Source organism: Candoia aspera, chromosome 10, assembly GCF_035149785.1.
Source record: "Candoia aspera isolate rCanAsp1 chromosome 10, rCanAsp1.hap2, whole genome shotgun sequence".
Taxonomy (NCBI): domain Eukaryota; kingdom Metazoa; phylum Chordata; class Lepidosauria; order Squamata; family Boidae; genus Candoia; species Candoia aspera.
The window spans coordinates 7436639-7447209 of record NC_086162.1 but is presented as its reverse complement, the minus strand read 5'-3'; positions in this window follow the sequence as shown (position 1 = coordinate 7447209).

The window sequence follows — 10571 nt, the reverse complement described above, 5'->3', positions numbered from 1 at the left end:
TTGTCTTCCCACAATGCCCTGGTTCAGAAAGGCATGACCAGAAGCCCAAAGATCACAGCTGGCTCTCAAAACCTGTAGGTGAGGCCCCTATAGCCTTCCTAACTTCATTCATTCATTCATTCATTCATTCATTCATTCATTCATTCATTCATTCATTCATTCATTCATTCTACCCAATTGCCAGGCTTGCTCCCCAAACATAGACTTTGGATGGCTTGTGATAATAAAAATACAAGAGATCAAGACTTAAGATTCAAAATGTTATAAAAATGGAAATTCATAGTAACCCCCATTTGGTCTCCACCCTCCTATAGCCCAATGCGAGGACTGTTTTAAGCACCTTCATAAAAGTGAACAGAGAGGGGGCTAGATATTGCATTTAATATATTTTTGTGAGGGAGGTGCTTCAGATGGGTGGTGCTCAAATTTATGGATCAGAGATTTTACATTTGGGGCTGATTTTGTTTTGCTTCTGTTTTTATTTATTCTTAAATTGTTTTAAGCTCATCCTTGGGTTTACAGAAAGCTCCGTAAATTAGCGGAGGATCATACTACTGGTCTTCGACAAACACACAACCAAAATTGGAGGAGGCCGAATCTTAGACACCACAAAAATGTGCTTTGGGGGCTGGATATCAGCCATAGGTTGCCTTGTTATGGTGTAACATTCATGGTATTGGGGAGAAATCCAGAATGGCATCTGGAAGTCGCTCCACATCAAGGACAAAATAACAAAATATTATGTTGAAAATGAGGCCCAGGGCAAATGACAGCATCTCACAGGGATTTGCGAACTGGCAGCTGTTCAAGTGAGGTTTGACATGGCACCAAGCCAAGCTGCACACATGGAGTAAACACTACTTTTCCTTTTGCAAATGCAGTGATGCTCGTTTGCTGCAGTGTTCTCCATTATAATTTCCTCTACATTTTCCTGTTGATAAAAATGCAGGACCACATCCTCGAAGGGCAGGTGATCTAGAGAGGTGGCAGTAGCTAATCTCCCCCCCTCCAACGTGCATCTTAATGCTTTTTTTATTTGCATCAGAGCCAATAGGAATGCTGGCAAGCTGCAGAGCCAAAGTACAGAATGGGTAAAGTGCACAGATTAAGTGTAAAAATAGCTAAGATAAAGGAAGTTTTATCTTAGAACTAGAGAACAAGAAGGGCAAGACATGAGAAGAATCTGAGAATGATCCATCTGGAAATCTCCCAATCTGGTTTCTTCCTAACCAAACATGGGAAGATGAACTCAGGCTGAAGAGAGTTCCTATCTAGTTTTCTGGCAGAGATGGAGAACAGAAAGGAACAATGGGTAAAATGCAGAAGAAAAGGAGTGAAATCAGAAACTAATAATTTTTTCTCTGTCCTCCCTTGTGGAAACCCCTCTACTGATTCAGAACTGAGTCAAATAGGAAAATTGTCAGATGGTTCAGGAGAAATGAATTATGACTCACAAACCACCCTTCATGCAGAGAAATCTGTGGTGTTTGCTTTGGAAAACTACTTCACGGGGGTAAGAGATGGAAACTATTTCAACTTAAGAGGTGGAAACTATTTCAACTTGCAGGCTGGAGGACTGGTGCTCTCAATTCTAATTCCTAGTCAGTAACCTTCACAATGGTTTCTCTTCATTGCGTGTATTTGCTTGGACCCTCAGCAATGCATCTCTCTTTTTTGGGGTGGAGACTCTTTTGAGTAGCTGGAAATTGAAGAGTTCAGAGAATTGTGGGGTTGGAAGACCTCCAAGGTCTTCTAGTCTAACTCCATATACAGGGCAAGAATCCTCAGACTGTCCCAGACAAATGGTGTCCAAGCTTTGTTTGAAAACCTCCAGTGATGGAGCAGGAGGAGGCAGACTGGTTCACTGCTTAATAGTGCTAACAGTCAAGAAATTCTCCTTTATTTTGAGTTTGGATCTCTCTCTGTAAAGCTTCCACCCATTGGTTCTTGTCCTACTTTTGAACACCACAGACAGTAAATTCACCCCCTCTTCTCTGTGACAGCCCTTCAAGTATTGGAAGGCTGCTATCACCCCTCCCCTTAGCCATCTCTTCTTGAGTTGAAATATCTCACCCCCTGCCCCCAATCCCCAAACAGGAATGTTGGAACTGGTGAAATATCCTCTCCAGACAGCAAAGAGCAAAGGTGAGGCTATAATGGTTCAGGTCATCTCCCAGTCCCTTACTGAAATGGACCTTAATAGCAATACAGAAATAAGCCTTGCTAACAAGCACTTTTCATGTATTGATTTTAATCTTTCCATGGCACATCTGTAGCCCCACTGCAGCTAGCTTTGAAGCTGAATTGAGAAGAAATCCCTGTAGGGGGATTTAGAATGCCTTGTTTAGCAAAAGTACTTGCTGACAAATTGTTTTCTATTGCTGCTAGCATTCAATTCGGGAAGGAAAGGGAAGGAAAGGGAAGGAAAGGAAGAATGGGTATGGGTATGGGTATGAGGATGGGGATGGGGATGGGGATGGGGATGGGGATGGAAGGAAGGAGGGAAGGGAAGGGAAGGGAAAGGAAGGGAAGAGAACATAGAATGGTTGATTGAGCCCTGAGAAGGAAAGAAGATCTTGGTTAAGCCCAAAGTTTGAATGGGGATCTTCAAGAACATGTCATAATGTGGGTTCTGGGAACTAGTGTTGCAGGGCATCATGGGAAAAAGAGCTCCCTAAACAGACTCAGCAGGTCCGGCATTTCCAGGAAATGTTACTGACATTTCTGTGAGACTTGGAGCTCAACATTCAGGCTTGACTGAAACTACACCAATTTTGGGGGCTGTGCCCCCCCAAAAGGACAGCTTCTTGCCAGGTTTATGAGCTCCCTTGTAATGTCCTGCTCTTGTTTTCATACTCAGATATGATTGGTTGTGATTGCGTTAGTCAGGGCCAAGCGCTTTCAAACAGCATCTTGCAGATGAGATCTAGAATTCATTGACATTTTGCTGAAAAGGGTCAACCCCCAAATATAGCTAATTTGGAGAAATAACTGTGGAGTCCGTGGTGCTCTCCGAGCCTTGTTGTTTTCTTGCAGATGTTTCATTGCCAGACTAGGCAACATCTTCAGTGTGAAAAGGGAGTGGGCCTTGCTCTCAGTTTATGTACAGTGGCTCGCCTTGCTTGTGTTGGTGGGGGTGTCGTTCAACACAAGCAGGGCGAGCCACTGTATATAAACTGAGAGCAAGGCCCACTCCCTTTTCGCACTGAAGATGTTGCCTAGTCTGGCAGTGAAACGTCTGCAAGAAAACAACAAGGCTCGGAGAGCACCAAGGACTCCACTGTTCGACCCTGAGCTACAGAGATTCGCTTAGAAATAACTGTAGCAGGAGGGCTGAAGCTTCCCGGTGTCAGATTATGGACAGCTTTTCTGTGGGCAGACAGACGGTCCTAAAGACGGTCCTAAAATACAGAGCTTAAAATTGTCCACCTTTGCCTTCTTCTGCACAAACAATTGTGCAAGGCTTTTCCAGCCATTACCTGCATTAATACTTGGATGATGCAAGCAGGTCTTCCATCCCTGCTGATCACATGAAGTTGGCAGGCGTGCTGCATCCCTTGGACTAGGCTGATGCATCTGTACTATTTGATCCTCCCCTTCTGTAGGTGAATTGCTGAACATATACAGTACATGGCAAGGGAACAGAAACGGCAAGTTTCGTAAGGTAATCATTTGGGGAAAGGAGCGAGAAAGATCTCTAATGGGCCTTTTCCAATTTTCTGCCCTGCAGTCTCTTGAAGGCGGGAACTTGGCCTTTAATCCTTAGAACAGGTTTGTCCAGAATGCTGGGAAAGAGCAGGAGCAGTCAATTAGCTCTTTATACAACCCAAGCATGTCTCATAATTCAGCATGTCTTAACATGATTAAATACGTGGAAGCAATGAGCAGGCGTTTCATTATGAAGGTACGGGGCCACCGTGGTTTGCACAAGCCAAGTCCATCTCACTCCGTCATGTCCAATCTCTCCGTTAATTGAAAAGCAAGATTCAAGTGGAGGACAGTGGCCACCAACACAGAAACCATTTTAGTTCCAGTATGGTAGCACTAAGCAGCTTGAAGCCCTAGGGCTGCCTGCTGCTCCAAACCCCCATTTTTAGGGCCTCCCAACACCACAGATGCCAGAGACTGATGGTACAGTTTCTCCAATTTTAAGAACAGCCTCCATTTTTTTTCCCCAAAAGCAGCCCTTTCCCCCCAAACAGAATATGCTGGCCTTTTTCATCTGCACAGCACAACCGCACCCACCTGAATAGACACCCCATCCATTGGAAAGTCATTGTCCTGCCCATGTGTACGATGAAGGTCCACTTATCTGGATCGCTGATCTCCCCACCACAACTTCTGGCCTCCATAAAGTTGCCAGTCACAAAAAGTAGCAGTTTGGTCAGAGAGGGGCCGGTCCACTCTATGAGCACAATTGTTAATGGTCCAATAGAGCGAGTTGGTACCCCGGTCCCTCATTGAGTAGGCTGGTCCATCTGTCTGGTCACTTTCAAAGGTAGAAAAGGAATGATGTGGGCTCTCTCTTGCAACCATAGGGGAGAAATCGACCAATCTGATGAGGCACTGAGTTTGAAGACTGCTACAGAGAGTGATTGCATAACAATAAAAATATACAGGGAAATCTAAAATAAAGCCAAATGGGGATACCCTAGAAATGAATTGGCAAGGAAGACAAAATTAGCATCAAAGCACTGATGCTATTTCTTCAGCAACTTCATAACAGTGAACCAAGGTATTTGTCTTAAGTTATGCTGATCTTTTCACTGGTTCTTCTTATCTATATGACCACATTTCATTGGAGGTAAATGCCAGAGATCTGGTGATAATGATTTCATACTTATGGACTGTGTTTACACAACGCACAAACTGGTTACTAATCTATTTTCTGGACTAACAAAATGCATTGCCTATAAACCATTCAAAGGGCCTGCATTTACAACAAAGCTAAGCCACAAGAAAACCTAACCCAAATAAACACCAAGTTTAGCATGGGATATGAATGCAACTGTTAGATTAACAGCGGACACATCAGGACATGGTGCACAGATTAGACTGTCTTGGCTCCCTGTACTTAAAAGAAGAAGACCATGTTGAAACATACATGGCCACTAATAGTGGGGTACTTATTCACACCATTCACAATTTCTTAGGGTAGCACTCAAATAATCTTTTCAGTGTTAAGATAGCACTGTAAAAACTGGGAAAAGAAAGATATTGAAAAAAAGGTGAATGGGACATTCTCAGTTAAAACTGTCCAGACAAGCTATTTAAAAAATGAAACAAATGAAGGGATGCATTGTTTGCTGTGTGTGTGTGTGTGTTTGTGGTGGGGCTAGGGAGGGCAAGAATATCCTGCAACAATAGGAATCAGATTATCTCAGATAGGAGCTGGGATGGTGCATAGATGTTTATATATGGAATCTGTTTATCTGGGATGGCTTTTTTGGAGAAAAATCTTGCTTGCTATGTCAATATAGGATGCCATTTCTTATTTGAAGAGGGGTGACTGATGGTACTTCTATGCTGACTATCACAATTTGTAAGAGAACTTTAATTATCAGATATATGTTTTGGTACCTGGAGTTGGCCTCAGGACTTCAGAACCAAACTCTGTTGAAAGATCAACTAAGACAAAGGAAAAGCCCGAGATCTGGATACTAATGTAAGATTTGAAGTTGAAGGACAGCAAGGTGAAGTAAGAGCTGAAGATGGGCCGTTTCCTGAGGAGTTCAACCTGGAATAGAATGGAGATACACAAGAGCAAAGGTCAAAGGTTGCTTTCATAGCAAGCATTCCCAAGTTAGCTAGTTTTGCCCATGCTGGGATGGGCCATCTTTAGTAGGAACCTATTTCAGTTCAACAGCCGTTGATGCTGTCAGAAGACAAGAACCTCTGATCCTCTAGCACTTTTTTTTCCTAAGTTCTCAGAAGGAGCAATGCGGGCTATTGAGAGTCACAGGAAATCTGGTAGAATGAATTCTTCTTGTTCCAGAACTGGGATCATGGGGAATCTGAAGGATGATTTACCTCTCAGTGATAGGCTTCAGTTGGAGTCTGGACTTGAACCACTGACATCAGCTCATAAGAAAATCCAAGAACTGAAAAGAAATCAGTTTAAAGCTAGGACCAGAGAATTCCAGCAATTACAGTTAATAATGGGCTGGCTTTATTTATAAAGAGAAAATTTAAACCTTATGTTTTGTTGTTCATACTGCCCCATTAACAGAGATTTTGGCTCCTCTTGGAAAGGGCTGCCTTGTTTCCACCTGGGTTTTGTTTTCACAATGGTGAGGGCTGCTCTTGTCTGATTTCTTACTGACTGAGAATTAATTCTCACTTTTAGTCTCATATTGCTTTCAAATTTGCAGTCACCTCCCTGGAAGACATAGAGCTGCCTACTTTGACCGTAATGCTCGAAGCCTGATTCCAGCCCCCAACACATGGAAGACATTTCTAAGATGGGCTTCCAATCCGAGGTGGTCACAAGCAAAATGTTCTTGATGGGGCCCATTGATACATTACTGCTTCTACTGCCAGGGAGCTTACCAGGAACCAGTAGCAGCACTATCATTTCATTGTCTCACCATGACCTAGAAGGACTTCCTCTGGGGCTAGTTACCTGAGAGAACCAGGTGTTTATGACCCCTTCTTGCTCCTTGTGGTTATTGGAGAAGGTTTGTCCTGACAAACAGGAACCACGCCGAGACGAGGCATAGGTCTCTAGTGTTTATTACTGCTACGTTAGACAGAAAATCCTACCAAACTGAAGAAGTGTGGGAAAAACCCATACAGATAAACCCCAAAAGTCAAGGTGGGTCTGTTCTGTGTCTCTTTGAATGGCTGCTCAACAACTCACTACTACGCATGCGTTTTCCCCCCTGGATAGGGGCCCCCTCCTGCTCACCATCAGTGCTCATTACACTAATGGGGAACCAAGACAAAACCCTTCTTCCTCCCCAGAGCAGGTGTGGTCTTTGCTGTAATGAGTGCCTATTCTAAAACACTCTCAGACTCATGAGCAGGAATTCAAAGATATCTGATTTATTAAAGAATAGTATGCAGGATCACAGAGAAAGCTGAGAATGATAAAAGCATGCCAAATGCAAACTAAAAACCCTTGGTATGAATGAGATCCCTCCCCCCGTAGAATCTTCCCAAGCTCACAATCTCAGGTGCTGTTAACGGTTTCTGATGGTCTGCGGGAAAAGTCCTTGAGCAGAGCACAGAACCCAAACACATTCCATTGTAATGAACACAGATACAGAGCTCGGTACAAGGTTTCACAGCAGCTCCCTCCCAAACAGAAACGCGCGTCAGCGCCATGACATGTGAAATGTTACAATGTATACTGTACATTGAAACAGTGAACGTGACATTTGCTTAGTCAGGACATCAATCCTACCAAACTGAAGAAGCGTGGGAAAACCCAGACAGATAAACCCCAAAAGTCAAGGCAGGTCTGTTCTGGGTTTCTTTGAAGGACAGTTCAGAGCCTCTAAACTATGCATGTGTTTTCCCCCCTGGATAGGGGCCCCCTCCTGCTCACCATCAGTGCTCATGACAAGGTTCATCTACTGATGTTCATCAGTAGGGTCAAACATTCTCTGTAGCCACTCTGAGCTTATGGCTGCATTCTCTATTGAGCTAAGGAGTCTGGCTTCTTTGCTGGCTTTTAAAAAGAACCTTAAGCTATGCCTACACATTAATGTTTTTAATTGCTTGTGGTTTTAATTTTAATTTTTAATTTGACAGCATTGGTGAATTCTCGTTTGATGTCATTATAAAATACTTTGAGACTCTGATAGCTGATGGTATAAAAATCTAGTTAAAATGAAATAAAACATAATCTATAATCTCCCCTTTCTAGGGAATTTTGTTGAGAAGGTGGTCATGTTGCAACTTCAGAGGGCCCTGGAGAAAACAGATTATCAAGAACACTTTTCAGTTGGGTTTCAGGCCAGAACATAGTAGCGAGATGATCTTGATTGCACTGGTTGATAACCTCTTGGTGGAGCTTGGACAAGGTGGTGCAACTGTCCTGGCCCTCCTTGATCTCTCAGCAGGCTTTGAAACCATCAACCATGGAATCCTTCTGGATCAAGCGCAGGGATTGAGAGCAGGGCATAGTATTGTAGTGGTTCTCTTTCTCCACAGTTGGTTTCAATTGTTGTTGTGGGAGGAGGAGAGGTCCAAAGCTCCTACTTTATGCAGTGCATGAGGGCTTGATGCTGTGCTCCAACTGCCTGTACAGGAGGCCACTAAGTGAGGTCATCTGCAGGTTTGGGACCAAGTGTCATCAGTTTGCTGCTGACACTCAGTTGTGTATCTTGACCCTGGACCTGCCAAGTGTTGCTGACAAAATCTTATTCCAGTACCTGGAGACTGTTGGGCCTTTGATGGGGAGGAACAGGCTCAAGCTCATTGCTAATGGCCGTGGGTTCTTGGATCATCTGCCTCGGGGACTTTCTATCTCCGTCTGTAAAGGGGGCTGCACATCCCCATTCAGGGCTGGTGTGCAATGTGGAGGTCTCCCTGAACATTCGGCTCCTGCTTGGGAAGCAGGTGGCAGCTGTGGCCAGAGAGCCTTTTGCTCTGATCCATCTTGTGCACCAGTTGTGCCTGTTTCTGGTCTGGGAGGCCCTCCTTATTCTCATTCTTGCCTTGATCACCTTGCATGTGGACCATTGCAATGAACACTACACGGGGCTGCCCTTGAAGACCACTTGGAAGCTGTAGCTGGTCCAAAATGCTGCAGCACAAGCTGTTATGGGCAAGTCTCAGTATGCTTATGCGACCCCTCTACTCTGCAAGCTGCACTGTTCATCAGTAAGCTTCCGGGTGCAATTCAAGGCACTAGTTATCCCCTACATGACATAAGGCCTAGTTTTCTGAGGGACTTTCTATCTCCATAATTTCTCCCTATCCATGCTCTGGGTCCCATTGATTAAACAGCATCATCTGGGGTGGGGGCTAGGATGTGTACCTTCTCTGCTGCAGTATCTGCCTTCTGGACCAACATCTCTCCAAAGATTTAAACTGCCCCGACTCTCCCTGCTAATACAAAGGATCTTTTACTTCTGGCTTTTCAACCCCCTTCCTCCACCTCAGATTGTTCCTTCTAGCCCAGCCTTTCTCCACCTTTTGACCCTGGAGGAGCCCTTGAAATATTTTTCAGGCCTCGGGGAACCCCTGCACATTCCAGCTCAAAGATAGGCCAGAAGATACAAAATTATTATCTTCGTTTCACAGGTAGGCCTGTATATATGCATTAACAGTGTTCTTAAACTAAAAATAAAGAATGAAACTTACCTCTTGAATGTGAAGCTGCCCAAGTTTGAAATAATTTTTTTAAATAAATTGTGATCTCCCAGGGAACCCCTAGTGACCTCTCATGGAACCCTAGGGTTCCATAGAACCCTGGTTGAGAAACCCACTTTTAGACCATTATTCTTTGGGTTGTTACGGCGATGTTTCTTCTTTTTAAAATTTGTAAGCTGCCCAAAGTCATTCTGGAGTTGAGCAGCCCAAGAAGTCATAAAGTGAGTGGGGGTGGGCTCTATGGTATGGGATACTTAGGATGACTACCATGAGAAGGTCTTATCAACTGCCAAAAGTTCTTAGATGCTGCTGCTGGCGCTGGTGATTCACCCAGGCCCAAATGTCTGAAGTGGGCTATTTGGATACCATTTTGTAATTTAGGCTTTGTACGAACTGAAGCAGTCAGCGCTTTTCAAGGTTCTGTTATTGTAGCCTAACTCAATAAAGCAGAGTTCTAGTATTTCTTGTGGTGTCTGTTTCCTGACTTGGCCTACCTAGAAGGGCTGAGATCAGTCTTGAAAGCCTAACAGTGTCTCCCATTCCCTCCCCCTTATGCAAAAGAGAGTCAAGGTGAGGCAACTTTATATATTTTTTACCTCACGCTATCTTGTTTCCCAGACTGAGCTCATGTTTTGCTAATAGTCTCTGCAGATCTTCTCCTAGGTCATCTTGGTGTTTCTCTACAGTTCTTGACCCACATAATCTCATGCTAAGAGCAGCCCAGCTACTGCATGTCCTTCTCCCACCTTGGAATGGAAAGTACATTTGGTTTAGTTTCATTTGGTCCTCTAGGCCTTGGCAAAATTGGAAAATTGTCACATGCAACCCAGCTTGGGAATAGCTTTCCTGGCAATGAAGACAATGAGTCATTAGAAATGTTGTCTTTGGGTGCAATGGAATGACACACCCAGATGGATCTGGCTTGACTGCCACACTGTAGGATGGTAAAAAAGCCACCTACTTAATCTTGGAAGGATCTCAGGCAAACAAAGGAGAAAACACTCTCTTTTCCCTCTACATGTACAGACAGGATTGGTCAGGACTGATTAACCCAATCCTAAGGAGCTGGAGGCCAACTTGAACCCAGTGGAAGTTGCAATTATTTTTGTACCTGTCATCCTTGCTATGGCAGGACCCAGAAAAACTAAGGCTATGATTTACTGGGAGGAGGACATACACCCTCTTTCCTTTGGGGGCATCCACCTTAATCCCTCTGGGCAACAAAGAACCACAGATGACAAGAGAAAAGG